Source organism: Canis lupus, chromosome 25 (assembly GCF_011100685.1).
Source record: "Canis lupus familiaris isolate Mischka breed German Shepherd chromosome 25, alternate assembly UU_Cfam_GSD_1.0, whole genome shotgun sequence".
In the NCBI taxonomy this organism is placed as follows: Eukaryota; Metazoa; Chordata; class Mammalia; order Carnivora; family Canidae; genus Canis; species Canis lupus.
The window spans coordinates 4,296,968-4,313,002 of NC_049246.1; the positions used below are offsets into that span (position 1 = coordinate 4,296,968).

At 38.6% G+C, this 16,035-nt stretch overlaps 1 pseudogene; it reads right to left on the reverse strand.

The window, feature by feature from the left end:
* Positions 1-915: 915 nt before the first annotated feature.
* On the reverse strand, positions 916-15,341 carry LOC100684367 (annotated as a pseudogene).
* Between the last annotated feature and the right edge of the window lie 694 nt (positions 15,342-16,035).

A 16,035-nucleotide genomic window follows, 5' to 3' on the forward strand; every position in this document is an offset into this window, starting at 1 on the left:
ATAGATTAAATTTAGTAGAAAGTTCTAATTCAGAAGCATCAGATGAAAAGGAGTTTGGAATTCTTGAGATGGGGGCAATGGCTAGGATAGTGAAGCCTGAAGCATGGTAACTCTGTCACCCTTACACACACACACACACGCATACACAAGCATACACACACAGACCACATAATAAAAACATATATATCAATTTAAAAATATGTCATAATAGCCAACAATGGAAAAAAAGAGATGCCTTAGTACCTGGGAGGGCCATTGGATGGGCAGAATTTGGAAAGGCTGGGATGAGTGGCTGGCTTCAGCAAGCTTGTCTGCAAGTGAAGCTTGGATCTTTTTAGTACAGGGGTGAGATTAGCAACCCCCCCCCCGCCGCCCCTCCATGCAATCACCACCAGCAGCAACCCTCTGCTTCTTCTGCTCCTACCAGCCTCCAGATTCACTCCTCTTCCTGCCAAATGCCAAGACTCTCTTTATGAGCAGGAAGGGAAGGGGGAAGGAGGGGCAGGTAACGGGAACTGACCTTGCTTTATCATCTTGAAAGAGGGCCACTAATGGGGCAACTGGCTGGCTCAGCTAGTAAGGCATGTGACTCTTAATCTCAGGATTGTGAGTTTCAGCCCCATGTTGAGGGTACATTTACTTTAAAAAAGAAGGAGGGCTGCTAAATAAGCCTCTAGAATTGTTTTGTTTTGTTTAAATGCTGGCACTCTAACAGGATATCAGGCATGACTCCTCATACTGGCACATAAAAAGAGAATAGGGTACATAACTACACCTCTAGCATAATGTATCAGCCTTTTAAGAAATTAAGTCATATAAATACCTCAAGAAATTGTTTTTTATTTTATTTTTTTTAAGAAAATTTTTGTGGTTTTATTATATCATGAGCCATTGAAACATCAGAACAAATCAATATCTGGGCGGTGAGGCAGCTGCTTTCTCCTTTACTTCTTTGGATTACTAGAGCAACTTGTCAGTAGATTAAAAAAAAAAAAAAAAAAAGACAACCTTTTGCATTACTTAAGTCTTTCCAAGGCATGCGCTGGTACCACACAAACTTCTCCTGTCAGATGCAACTATTCTAGCATCCAAACATCATGCACAATACCTCGGTAGTAGCAGCGCACTGCGCCCGCTCCCACCGCGGCCCTGCTCATTTGTGTATGATATTTGGAGCATCTGGAGGAGTGTGAATAGTTATCAGGAAGAGGAAGGAGGAGGAAACAGCATGAGTGCCTGGCTGGGAAGAGGTCAGCCGAAGTTGTGCAGGGCAAGCCTGAACATGTCATTGGTGCAAACCCAAGCATCACTGATGTTCTTTAGTAGGAACATCTGGTGGAACCCCATGATGGGGTCTTCATCAGCCTTGAGGGGCCCACTACCATGCTGATGATGCAGCTATCTGGCGTGGGCTGATGGTCCTGTGCCGTGATGCTGTGCTGGATTTTCTGGAACGGAAGGCTAGACAACTTCTGCACAATGGCAGCTTTCCCCTGGAACTGCTGTCCTTCCCACGTAAGGCATGATGCATCAATATAAATTGCGCCTAGTTGGGTTCTGTCGTTATCAAATAACTGGTAGTATTGCTGAATGAAGCTGGATGCAATCTGCTCCCAAATTGGCTTGTCTCCCTTTCTGGAGCGTCACCCGGCCTTGTTGAGACCCGAGGGGCTGGCACGATGGCGGCAGCGGCGGCGGCGGCCGCAACCCAGCGCTGTTTTTTATTTCATACAAACACCCCTTCTTCTTCTTTATGGCCATACCATAGACTTCCAGAGTAATTTATTCTCTAGACCCCTCTTAGTGTATAGGGACCTGAGAACACATTGATTATAAAGAAACATTAATTGAAACGCATTTCCTGTGATCAGGAGTATTTCTCTGTTACTAAAGACTATGTACTCAAATCCCACAAAATGAAAATTTTAAACAGAATCCTTCTTTTCACCGTCTTAGGCTTAGATCCTGCTTAAGGCAAAGACAAACACTTGGTACAACAGACACTGCGCCTCTATGCACGTTAGCTAAACACGCTGCAAACATTCTGCTTCACCACCCTGACCTGACTGGCCTCTCCATTTCTTTTGTGTTCTGGGAGCACAGAACTTTTGGCAGACTTTTGGATCACAGTGGCCCAGGTATTAGAAAGGGATACCCACTAATGATAGTTCTTAATCTGCAAAAAAGAAAACAAAACAAAAGAAAAACATCATGCTGAGTATTAAAATGCAAGTTTCACAGTGGCTTGAAATCCTGTCAAGGAAATAGTCAAGGGAGCAGAGAAATTGGTGGGCGATTGGGATAGGTGGGAAATGCTTTGACATGAAGAAAAACACCATTATCATCAGGACTTGCTGACATTTGACAAACACTGGGATTGGGGGGGCGGGGTGGAGAGAAACTCTTGTCTGAGGCACGTCCTGACTTGAAGGGATCTGAAGAGAACAGATGCTGGAGATAGGTCTCCATGGGAATTCTGCTAAAAACCAGTGGTTTTCAAAATGTGGTCCTGGACCAGCAGCATCAATATCATTTAGAACTTTTTAAAAACATTAACTCTTGGGCTTTGCCTTTACCTACCAAATTAGCTAGGTGATTCTAATGTAACTACTGAGTTACATTTCATCTGGGCTTTCATTTTCATGCTGCATCCCAGGCTATGTGCGTGTGTCCACATTTAAAATTTTGGATTAGAATAGAAACCTTTACATTTTTGCTTGTTTTAAGCCAGGGTGTTAGTGGAGGAATAACAAACACACAGCGCACTCACTGAGTTATAAGAAGTCATCTAAAATGATAGAAAAAGGCTGATAGGGAAACAGGCAAATATCTTTTATATATATATAAATATATATACACATAAAAGTATCTTATATTTTATATTTATTATATATAATATATATTAATATATATTTTATATATTTTTATACTGTATATATATATATATTCTTTTCCTTGACAGTCAAGTGTGGGTCGCTTGAAATTCTCTTGATTTAAAAATCATATTTGTTTTCATTTGGAAGGAACCTTAGGAACATCTGTTACCACCTTCTTGTTTTACAGATGAGGAAGCTGATGGGGTAAGTATATATTGACATGCCCAGGTTACTCAGAAATTCACCATCGTGGTTCTAAGGTAGAGGGATTATAGGTAAAAGTTTTAAGTTCAGTAGATAGTCCTGATTTGGAGGGAAAATAAAATGTTGACCCACATTTTATAAAATTAAATGGGTCATTTAACTGTCTTCCACATCTCCTGGCTGCTGTCAGAGGCTAGTGGCTAAGTCTCAGATCATGAGAGGAACACATGCTCTTTCTCAAGAGGCCAAGGCTTAGCAGAGCAGACCAGGGCCCCAGCTGCAAGGCTGCCTTTGTCAAGGGAATGAAAGAGTCTTTCACTCCCTGCTTCTTCCTGCCCCCATGCCCAGCATAGCACCAGCAGCAGCCACACCTTCCTTCTGGGAATGCATTCTTCAATTCTGGAAGGAAATCATAAGTGACTTGCCTAGGAAGGATTGCTCGTGAGTAGGTAAAGGAATAAACTTTACTGTGATTATGGATCACTATTATTTTACTTATGCACAGTATCCTACCTTTCAGAAGGCACTTAAAGGAGCACTTTGTATTTTAAGGTCTGTCCCATCCTCTCCCTGGCCTCAACATCCTCAGAAGGCAGAGGGATGGAGAGTCAAACCTGGGTCCGTGTCTCAATGCTTCCTGAAGTGCTGGGCTCCGTGGATATTTGGTGAATTACTGAGTGAATGTGCGAGAGGGATGAGGGAAACAGGTAATGGAAATCAGAGGGAAATTTTCCTGTTTGCCAGATGAGAGTTGAATACTTTGATTTTTCCTTTACATTTAGGAGTAATGAGAGTTAAGACACAAAGTCATGTTCGAGTCACCCTGAAGTCAAGCATGGCAACCCAGATCCTTATATATTTCTGGTCTGGGCAAAGATTATTTTCGAAGAGGATAATGCCTGGGTTGGGAAACATTCCAAATCAGAGTCCAGGCAGCCTTCATAACTGGGATAAGTTATGGTTCCAAATGAAAATGAAAACCCAAATTAACAACAACAACAAAAAGCAGTGGTGAAATCACACCAAGATTTGGAGACAAAATGTTATATGTCATATAACTAAGGTGTCTGCTAATACTATGACACCAATTATCTTGAAGAGTATAAAACTATGTCTCTCCTTTGCAATACTAATAATTCTATATTTTTCCTACTGTAGCTTCTGCAATGGCTTTTAAGTGACTAAGTGAGTTAATATGGTTTATTCGTTCTGTCTGGGCCTCTTGCTATATAAAATCTTAATAAACAGTGATGTGGACAAGATGTCAACACTTGGGAGAAAAAGATATGGAACAATGACCTTAGAAGCAAATCAATAGCTGATTTAATTTAAAGAAACATGGAAGTATGTGAAGGAAAAAAACCCCTGCAATTTGTTTTTTAATACATTATTTTTATGCTCAAGAAACTTATGGTTTGATACATTAGGCTTTTAAATTTTCACTTTAGTAAAAATTGATTGGAAAATATAAAACAAACATCTAAATATGCAGATAGCTTGACTTCTCTAAATACTGCATTTGACACATAATGAACTGATTAAGTTGACAAGATGTTTTAGATTCTGACACTTAAGCTTGCAACTCTAGCAGGAAAGACATAAAATGACTTATTAGAAATAACTTCCTATTGTCAAATTTTTTAAAGTAAGGAGGAATAAAAATATCTTGGCTGCAAATTTGGAAATTTGGGGAAGTAATAGTCCATTTCAATGATTGATAAGCATGCTCTAAATGCTGAAATTCTATTTTATTTTTGATGGCCCTTCTTCCTCAAAAATTTTCCAGATTGGTTTTTGTTTATTTGGAAGCTCATGTAAGCCCAGTGAGGGGAGAGGATATGCCCGTTTATTCCTGTATCTCAGCAGCTAAGGAAGACCTGACTCATGTGGGTAAAATGGAAAGGAGATAGGAAGCAACAAAAGAAACAGTATTTTTTGTTGACATGTTTAAAATACCTTAAACTGATAATTTCTTTGAAAGAAAAATAATGAGCTTTAGTATTTTGTTCCCATGATCATTTTAGCTTATGAATAGTAATATATATGTATTGAATCCTTTTCTTGTTGATAATATTTAGACTTCAGCCATGTTCCAGCAAGAATAGGGAATACACAAAGAAATTATGGACTGTAAATTTGTCGAGGCAAATGATTATTCACATTTATTCAGAGACTGTATTATGTTTTTAAAGCTTAATAAAAGTAATTTTAATATGTATCTATTGTTATGTTTGAACCAAAAATTCTTTAGGTTAAGGACTATATAATCACACTGGCGAGTGAGAAGATGTAACCAGGGAAGCTTGCTTCTCCTTTGCCTGTTTAACTAACAAGGCTGAGAAAATACTGACTTCTACCTCCCCGTTTGTTCTCAGATCCCCTGCTCTAAGAGGAGCTCCAATTACACTATTTTAAAATTGCAAAAAAAGTACGTGTAGGCTTTTAGCCTTTTATAACTAATATATTTTCAGAACTCAGCTGTGCTCAAAATTTCAGCTGGAAACTGAGTTGAGCATCATAAATAGGTACTCAGATATTTGTTTCTTTAAAATTGCTGAACCAGAATTCCTATCCAGGCAGGAAGATGGAATAGAGAGAGAAATGTAAGATTATCTTCAAAATAATGAGGAAGTACAGAAATTTAGAGAAAGGTGCCCAAGGCAAGGATGGTTATGGTGGTACTGGTGGTGCTGATGGTGGTGATAGTAGTGTGATAATCTTAGTGGAGAGAGAGGACAAGTTTCCACGGCAATTGCGGCATTTGGAATAGATCTAGAAAGCAAAGAATACAGAAAGCATAGTTTGTTCTCGAACAGCTGAAAGTGTAGTGTGGCTAGAGCACAGGAGGTGTAAAGAGAGGGAGGAAGAAGAAATGAAGTTGAGATGGGAAATCCGACCTGATTTTTATGGAGACTCTTAGACCATTTTTTAAAGATTTTACATTTGTTCTCCAGGCAGTATAGAATGATTCAAGGAATTTAAACAGGAGAATGAAGTGAACAGATTTTATTTTAGAAAACTGTGGTCACAGATGGAGTAAAGATTGAGTTAGAGAGACCAGAAAGAGAAACCTATGACAGAAATTAGGTAAGGGATGACAGTAGTTTGAACTAGAGTGGCAATAGTGGGATGTTTAAAGCATTTTGAAGGTGAAATTCATAGGATTTGGCTCTTGGTTCTGTGTAAAAAAGGAAAAGGAAATCAGAGGATGAGACTTTATCCCCAATATATTGGGCACCCTAAAATGAGGTGATGTAACTTTAGTCCACTCATTCATTCTACAAATACTTGTTGACCACCTATTCTTGCAGGCATTGTACTAGATTGTGGTGCTACAGAGATAAAAATATGTGGTTGTTATTCTAATGATACCAACAGTATATGAAATTAAATCATTCCAAATTACATCATTACAAAGTCAAAGGACTAAGGATAAAGTTGAAATAATAGTCTAACATACATAACCAATATCTTTAGTAGAAGCTTAATAGAGAAGGATACATATCCTTTGGCAGTTCTTAATAGAAGAAACACATAAAGAGATGCTTGGCCTTCCCAGTTACCAAAGAGATACATTAAACTAACAACAACAAAATATTTGGGGCAAGAGTCTGGTAGATTGATAAAAATGAAACAAAAACAAAAACTGACACCTGGCTGGCTCAGTGGTTGAGCATCTGCCTTCGGCTCATGGCATGATCTCAGTCTGGAATCAGGCTCCCTGCGAGGAGCCTGCTTCTCCCTCTGCCTATGTCTCTGCTTCTCTCTCTGTGTCTCTCGTGAATAAATAAAATCTTAAAAGAAAACATAGTAACATCTCCCAATTTTATAGACTAAAACACACACACACACACACACACACACACACTCTCTCTGACATGCAGGAAATATGGGAAGTGTATATACTAAATTGTTAATAGTGGTTCTTCCCAGATAATGGGTTTATAGACCTGGTGATTTTCATTTAATGTTCCTGCTTTTTTGTATTGTATATATATATTTTTCATTTTTAACTATGTGTTACTCTTATAAGCTAAAAGTGACTAATAATGCTATTTCTAATTTGGAAAAAAATAATAAAGAGCATTGAGGGTAGAGGGAAGGGGAAGAGAGCAATCCTGGCAGTGGGAAAGGCATATGGAAAGGAGCTGAAGTGTGAAGTATTGGAGAGACATTGGCACTTCAGCATCCCACAGCATCAAGTGCCAGAGACAGCCCAGAAGTCATGCAAAAGAGTCTCTTATCCTAAAAGTAATAAAAAACTAAGTACAGATTCTGAACAGGAGAGACATGGTCTATGCACAGATGCTTCTGGGGTCAGAATGGAGAATGGACAAAGGAGAATTGTTTAGTGGCAGGAAGATCACATAGGAGCCCACCAGGTGATGGGCCTTCCCACGCAGGAAGACCCTGGTCAAGTTAAGTATGCAAACTTTCTGTGCCTCAATTGTCTTATCATAAAACAGAAGTAAGAATAGCCCCTGCCTTGGGAGCGGTTGTGTCATGAAATGAATAAAGGTCAATTTTCAGGACCCATCACTTGTGGCATTCCAAGTATTTATTTTTGTAAGTACTAATTTGGTATTTGTAATTTTCTTTTTTAAATTTTAGTTTCTTGTGAAAAAAAATAACTCAACATGAGCTCTATCCTCTTAAAAAATTTAAGTGTACAATACAGTGTTAACGATGGCACCATGTTGCATAGATCTCTAGAATTTATTCATCTTGTGTAGCTGAAACTTCATACACATTGATTAGCAACTCCCCCCAGTAACCACCGTGCTAGTCTCTGATTCTATGAGTTTAACAATTTCAAATATCTTATGTAAATAGAATCATGCAATTTGTCCTTTTGTGACTGGCTTTGTTCACTTAGCACAACATCTTTCTTCAGGGTTCATCCACAGTATAGCGTACTGCAAGATTTCCTGATATTTGTATTTTTCTGTTCTTTTTCTTTAAAAGGGATCCTAAAACTGTACAAGTTTTAGTCTTCAGGGAACTTGGAGCCATTTCTGATAAAGCTTAGGGTTGCTCTCAGGATAAAGTGAGCTGAATGTGTGGCACATGGTAGCTGCTAAATGAGTATCAGTTGTGTTTATTATGTGAAGGTGAGATATGGCTGATGAATACATCTAGGATGATCCCTGGGCACTCTGGCTTGGGTTACAGGATGCAATATCCCCATAGACAGAAAAGTTTAAAAATGAAGGGATACTGGTTCAGTTTTGAATAGTTGAAGTGTGAAGTGCAGATAAAATATCCAGTGGGTGTCCAGAAATAGGTCATGGAAGGGTTAGGAATAGAGCCCAAGAGAGAGGTGAGGGTGATCAATTTGGGAATTATGCAAATACAAAAGGTGGCTAACGTCATGATCATGGATGAGAAGGTTCACGGACAGTGTGAAGAATGAGAACTGAGTAGGGCTGGACAGAATCCTGGGGATACTGGCCTTTCACAATCAGATTGTGGTGGTGGGTACATGAATCTGTATAATTTCATGGTCCTGTATGCTCCCCTCCCCCCAAAAAAAGAATGCATGTAAAAACTGGCAAAAATCCAAATAAGTCTTGCTGTCCAGTTTACTGTGTCTGTGTAGATTTCCTGTTTTTAATAATATATGATGGTTTTGTAAGATGTTATTTTGGGGGAAGCTGGCTGAAAAGTACATGAGACCACTATTTTTGCATCTTCTTCTGAGTCTTTGGTTTCAAAATAAAATGTTAAAAATAAAATCAAGGCTGCAGCATTTAGATTGGGCTGACCCAAAGCAGCCAAATAATTTAGAGTAAGATATTGTGCACTGATAATTATTTTTATGGCTCTCTTAAGCAGTGATCTAATTTCAGGCTAATTTTAAAAGAATGCAACCAACTGCACAAGCTAAAACTACTGTGACATTCCTGCTAAAATCTGTCTCCAATCAATAAAACCGCTAAATCTTTATAGAAGAAAAAATCAGGCAAAGGCAGAGAAGATTAGACAGGAAAATTCTGAGAAGGGGATGAACCCACAGGAAGCAGCTCAGCCCTTCTCTGCAGCACTGGGGATCGAAGAGAGGAAGAAATGCCTATTCAACCCAACACCTGATTTATTCCCAAGACACTGGGAGAACAAATTGTTTCATTCACATACTTCCACTGAAAAAATTAATAAGGGAAAAAATAAGATCAGTTAGATTGTTTTTTGGTTGTTGCTTTCAGGAAAAATAAAATCATTAATAATCTTCAGACTTATCCCATTCTCACAGATTCTGGAGAATATAAGGACTGTTAGAAGTGATTTGGTTCCATGCTGCTCAATATTTGGTCTGGGGACCAGCAACATTGGCATCCTGTGGGGGCTTGCCAGAAATATAGCATTCCAGGCTCCACCTCAAACCTACTGAAGAGAAATCTGTTTTTCAAAGTATTCAGAGGATGTGTATGCACATCGAAGGATGCAAAATCCTGTTCTTGACAATCCTGTGTTTCCACCATGTTCATTATCACCAACAGAAAATTAGTATCAAAAAGATCCATAGAGTAGGATACTAATTTTTAAGTTCTCTGTGAACAAAATCTCATAAAAAAAAATCTTCCTATTCCATGTTATGGTCTGTTTTCTTCTGCTGGGTTTGGGTTAGCAGCTAAGAGGCAGCAGGCTGTGGGGTCTTCTTGGGCACCAAGCAACCGTTATGGTGAGTGAGCTTGGTAGAGGGAAGGGCCCACACTCACTGCCCCTTCAGCTTCCACCTGGCCAAAGCTCTGAGCTTTCTCTTTTCCATAGTGTGAAGGCTGCCTGAGAGGAGCTGGAGTTCAGGAAAAGCCAGGGGAGAGAGGGAGTAGGGATTTTGCGTCCTGAGGTATGACCCCATCTGACAGCCATGCTTCCTTCGGAGTGTAATATTGGAATGCATGTTTTGTTTAATGACTGTCACTACTGGACAGGTTGTTTAATAGAGATGTAGTTAATACATTGCACTCAGTGATGACTCATGAGATCTGGATTTAGCCTGGCCCCTCCAGGAAGGTCACCTCACTTCTTTTTCTGTAATACATGGATAATATTTGCCCATGTTCAGTGCGAGGGCTGGAGTGATAATAAATGCCTGCCTAGAATGAAAGGTCATAGGGATTGCACAACATAGTATCTGCATAATTATGCTGACAACTCGTAAAGCATCCACAAGCATAAAATGTTTATCATTGATATTCACGATGACAAGAGTTGATCTTAAAACCAAAGAGCAAAAATATCAATTGTAAATATTTCTGTTGTAACTAGTAGAGCTTGATTATAAGAATATTGTAATATAATAGGAAACATAAGTAGTGGCAATAAATAGTAAGGTTTAGTGAGTTTTCAGTTTTGGTTTTCCATTCAAATAAAAAGAAGACTTTTAAAGAATGAAGGGATTTTAAAAATAACTATGATAGTTAATGTTCCTTAAGATTTATGAACTATGCTCTTTATGATCTATTAGGTGGAACCATGTGAAAATGCTTTTATCAGCATTTTAATATGGTTCTAAATAATATTTGCCCTATGGTGAATTTGAAAAATGGATGGGAAATTTGCTTTGGTGGTGGTTTTGTTTGAAAACTTCATGGATTCTATGACTCAGAACTTTTGTTGTTGGGATCCCTGGGTGGCACAGCGGTTTAGCGCCTGCCTTTGGCCCAGGGCGCGATCCTGGAGACCCGGGATCGAATCCCACGTTGGGCTCCTGGTGCATGGAGCCTGCTTCTCCCTCTGCCGATGTCTCTGCCTCTCTCTCTCTCTCTCTCTCTCTCTCTCTCTTTCTCTCTCACTGTGTGCCTATCATAAATTAAAAAATTTAAAAAAAAGAACTTTTGTTGTTGTTGTTAGAGAGTTCAGAAATACCACTCTTAAAAAGACAAATTCTTTTGACCAAATGAGGTTCTGTTTAAAGCATTTTGTTCCCCAAAATTTCAGGGAATACAAATGGCGTGAGTTATTCAGAAGATTGAAATAGAAACATATATACTTTGATTTGCTTCCAGTTGAAACCAATTACATTATATCAACGGTGAAATCGATATGACAACATTACTAGGTTAATGTGCAGTATCATTAAACTGAATTTTAGCTCTATGATAGTATGTCTGTGTGTAACGGTAAGTATTGGAGAAAGACAGGAACTCCCGTGACATTTCTGGGCAGAGTAATCTAACTATTACAGATTGTCAAGTTATAACTAAACTTTCTAAAGCCTCCCTGGCATTTCTAAAGGTTCTTTGTCCATGGAGATATTAAAGGACTAATGGGAATAGGAAAGTGTCACTTTGGGTTGAAAGTAGTGATTACTCTAACACACCAATGTAAATATTGATGTGAACATTCAGAACTTAAGGGTAGGGGGAAGGTGTGAGAGCTAAAAAAAATTCTTACCACCATATGCAATAAACTTTTATTTGACAAATTGATTCACTTGCCTCTAAGGCACAACATGCTTCTTCAGAGATTTTCACAGATCTGTAAAACAGAGAGGGCAATACCCTTAGGGCATTTCTGAGAGCGAAATGAGGTAATATGGACACAAAATAATTCTCGGTACCTGGGAGATACCAAACAATTATTAGTTCTCTTTCTCTCCCCCTTTCTCGTTGGTACAATCATCTATTGTAGAGGATTTACTCCCATCTCAGTAAATAGCATGTCCAGTTGCTTAACCGCAAATCTGAAAGACCCCCTAACACCTTCCTCTCCCTTCATGTCTCTTCTCCCTCCCCAAGTTCAGGGAATCTATTAGGGTAACTCTAAGACTAATTATTCTGGGCTGTAGATTCAGTTTTACATGTTATTTTAATGGAAATGGAGGAATTTTCTCCAAAGATAAAAAAGTTAAGTATCAGTGGAAGTATATACGTATATATTATTTTAAAATTGCCCAAGTGATTGCGGAGTAAAATAGCTACCATTTATTCAGCATCTGCTGTGTTCAAAGTGTATTTTTAAAATTTAACAGCCTCTTAAATAGTACTTACAATGTGCCAGGCACATCTGATTTAATGGAATAATTTTTATCCTAAGCATTTTTCACATACTAACTCATGAAATAGTTATTATTACGGTGGCACAGATGAATAAAGTAAATTTGCCCAAGATTACAGAGGCAATCAATGACAGATTGAGAATTTGAACTCAGGCAGCTGGTTTTAAGGTCTGTGCTCTTGACCACACCAACTGGTTGCCTCTTATGAGGTACAGAACTCTGCATTATCTTATTTAATCCTTAGCATAGTCTTATGAAGTAGCTGTTGTTACCCCAGTTACCAAAGGTGAGAACTGAAGCGCTGAGGGGAAATTGCCCAAATTTATTAGGCAGTAGGTAAGACTGCTAGGATTCAAACATGAGTTCATTTGATAGTCCATGATTCTAGTGTATATTTTTAGAGCTAAAAAAAAAGAAACCAGCAAATTTGTAGTCATGGCAAAATTTTCTCTGTCCCAGGATGTTTCAGATTCTTCCAAAGTATGTTATCTTTGGGAACTGGATAACCAACTATAAGATACTGTGTTACAGTAGAAAGGTTTTAAAGTCTAAAACTCCAGGGTTTTTTTTTTTTTTTAAGATTTATTTATTTATTCATGATAGACACACAGAGAGAGAGAGAGAGGGAGGCAGAGACACAGGAGAAGGGAGAAGCAGGCTCCACGCCGGGAGCCCGATGCAGGACTCGATTCCGGGACTCCAGGACCGCACCCTGGGTCAAAGGCAGGCGCCAAACCGCTGAGCCACCCAGGGATCCCCAACTCCAGGGTTTTTTAAAAAAGATTTTATTTATTTGACTGAGAGAGAGAGAGAGAGAGCACAAGCAGGAGCAGCAGGCAGAGGGAGAGGGAGAAGCAGACTCTCTGCTAAGCAAGGAGCCCAATGCGGGTTTTAATCCCAGGACCTGAGCCGGGGATCATGACCTGAGCCGAAGGTAGATGCTTAGCCAACTGAGCCATCCAGGTGCCCCCACAAAAAACTCCAGTTTAAATTATAGTTCTACCACTTACCGATTGTGAGAATTTGATCATGTTACTTAGTGTTAACAAACTTTATTCTGTATGGTTTGGGAGAGGGGGGAATTCAAAGATAATATATGAAAACTACTCATCCTGAACATACAGTAATAGTTCTTCAACAAACCATCAATTTTGACAAAATAGCAATTCCGAAAACAATCTTTGTGAATCTTGGCTTTGTTATGTATTAGCTGTGTTGTTTGGAATATATTAAACTTCCTGAGCTTTCATTTTTTGATCTAATGATAGCCTCCTTATTGCTTTATTGGGGAGGGAAATAAAATAAAGGAGTTAAAATGACCACCCAGAGACCTTCCATATAGTTGAGCTTTAAAAAACTGACACTACTATGGCCCCAAATTTGACTTTTCAGAAAATTTAATGAAAATTGTTTTCATCTGAAAGTGTTAAGTTCCAAAGTCCTGACTTAATATATTCTGATGGAGTAATTTATAGACTCTGAGAGTAGGCTTAATACATATGTAGTTTCTGTGGGCTGTTTAAAACTGGGTATCATTAGCATTTTAATTTCTATCACTTCAGTAGTGCATAGGAAGCACCCCCACTGTTACAAGCAAGGCTTGCGACTAAATACAGTTCAGTGATGTTTAGTTATGCTGTGATCTGACACCATAGGGACTTGTCTATATGTAAATTAAAGATTTTTTTTTTTTTTTGGATGATAGAGCTGGCTCTTTTAAAAAGAAACAGGTATTTTCAAGTTCCACCTCTGTCCTGAATGTGATTTTTTAATAGCCAACAACTGTTTTATTGGTAATAACAATAGCAATTGTTCCAAAAAGACTGAGCCTGTAGAAAAAACATAGGTAAATTCAATTTATTTTATTTCTCATCTTCACATGGCACCAAGTCTTTGCAGCTATATTAGGTTGATGAATGCTTTTTAAAGTTTGTGTTGCTTTAGGAAAAGAGATTTTATTTTTAAAGAAACAATTTCAGGGGATCCCTGGGTGGCTCAGGGGTTTAGCACCTGCTCTTTGAATCAGGGCATGATCCTGGAGTCCCGGGATCAAGTCCCACATTGGGCTCCCTGCATGGAGCCTGCTTCTTCCTCTGCCTGTGTCTTTACCTGTGTGTGTGTGTGTGTGTGTGTGTGTGTGTGTGTGTGTGTGATGAATAAATAAAATCTTTAAAAACAAAAACAATTTCTTTTTTTTTTTATTTTTTTATTTATGATAGTCATACAGAGAGAGAGAGAGAGGGGCAGAGACATAGGCAGAGGGAGAAGCAGGCTCCATGCACCGGGAGCCTGACGTGGGATTCGATCCCGGGTCTCCAGGATCGCGCCCTGGGCCAAAGGCAGGCGCCAAACCGCTGCGCCACCCAGGGATCCCAAAAAACAAAAACAATTTCAATTAGAAATCCAAACTGGCAAAAAGAAGAACAAGAACGAGAAGACAACGACGACTAAGAAACATAAACTGTTCAGGAAATAATATGAGTGAATGATGAAGAAGGAATTTCTGGAGAGAATCGCTTGAAAATTTTAACTATAAGAATGTAACCCTTGGTGTATTTTTATAAAGTCTCACAAAATTAGCAGGCTTTTGTTTTTCTTTCTTTTTTTATTTCATGAACAGGATCTTTGCATATGAACTCTCTATGAACTGATGCATTCAAATTTGTGTTTTGTTGAGTATTGTGTTCCTAGTTATCTGCTATAACATCAGTTTATTTGGGCAGTCAGGCTGGGATGGGGCCAGCTCCAAGAACTGAGAGTGCTGAAGATGGAATTTCTAGACCTAGATCTTTCCATTGAAATTGCCTGAATATTGCCAGAAAAGTGTTAGCTGTTTTGCAGAGGGAATTCTTCTAAGATAATCAGGATATCCAATAATGAATTCTGGTGTTCAGTGGATTTTACCAGCAATTCATCACACATTTTTCTTCTTAGCTTCCTAATAAGTGACATACTCAAGAGGGGAAGGGGCTAGTATCACAGCCAACCAGCACTAAAGATACCTTCTAGTTTTTATTCTTATAATTGCTAATTATGTAGAACTTGAAAAACCTTTATAAGTATACATGGAATACTTAAATATAACCACCATTTTAATAATGTTGAAGATAACTGCTTTGGTGTCTTATCAAGGGATTCTTTTACATTCTATTTACAGATTTCTTCTATAAAAAGACAAGCAGTGTTTAAACAGAAGTTCAAACTTCAGGCATATTCTTGATGGTCTCTGACTGAAGGGCATTGACATTTTCTTTGAGCTCCATCTCTACCTCTCGTAGAAAATCTTTGAGATGTCCAGAAACTCCCACAGGGTTTATAGTCTTAAGGACACCTCTGGGTCTGGGCCTTTACTTTCCCTAATTCAGTGAACTGAATTCTCCCAGCATCATTCACATATTTGTCTTGTTCTGGACCATGTAAACAAGATGGGTATTGAGGCTCTTTTGAAATTTGTCACCAAAACAAAACACAAAGAATTTTTTGAAAACTACACTGAAGGATTCTGGAAATGTAGGCTTCATCATAATGGCAAAAACAACCTCAAATTCAAAATAAGGCAATTTTTTTTCCTTCTGAGTCCTCTGTCAATCTGCCATGTTGCTTTTCCTCTCTTTCAGTTTTCCCTGCTCCTCATTCTCCACTCCACCTGCTGCCAGTCTGCTTATTTCTAATGTAACAGTATTACGAAATGCTATAAGTATTCTTTGATTTATTTTCTTTTATTTGCCTGTTCTTGGGGACCTCACCCTGACTCTAAGTGGCTTACCAAGATTTTCTGAAAGCAATGCAGTTGCTATAAGAATAATTTTGGTGTTTAGTTTTAAACTCTATCCCCCCACTTTGTTATGCATATTAAGTGTATAGAAAATGAGGTACTTTACTGAACCAGCCATTAGCTTCTTTGTAACGTAATATTAAAAATATCAATTTAGCTAGAACAAAGCCAAATCAGGCTAG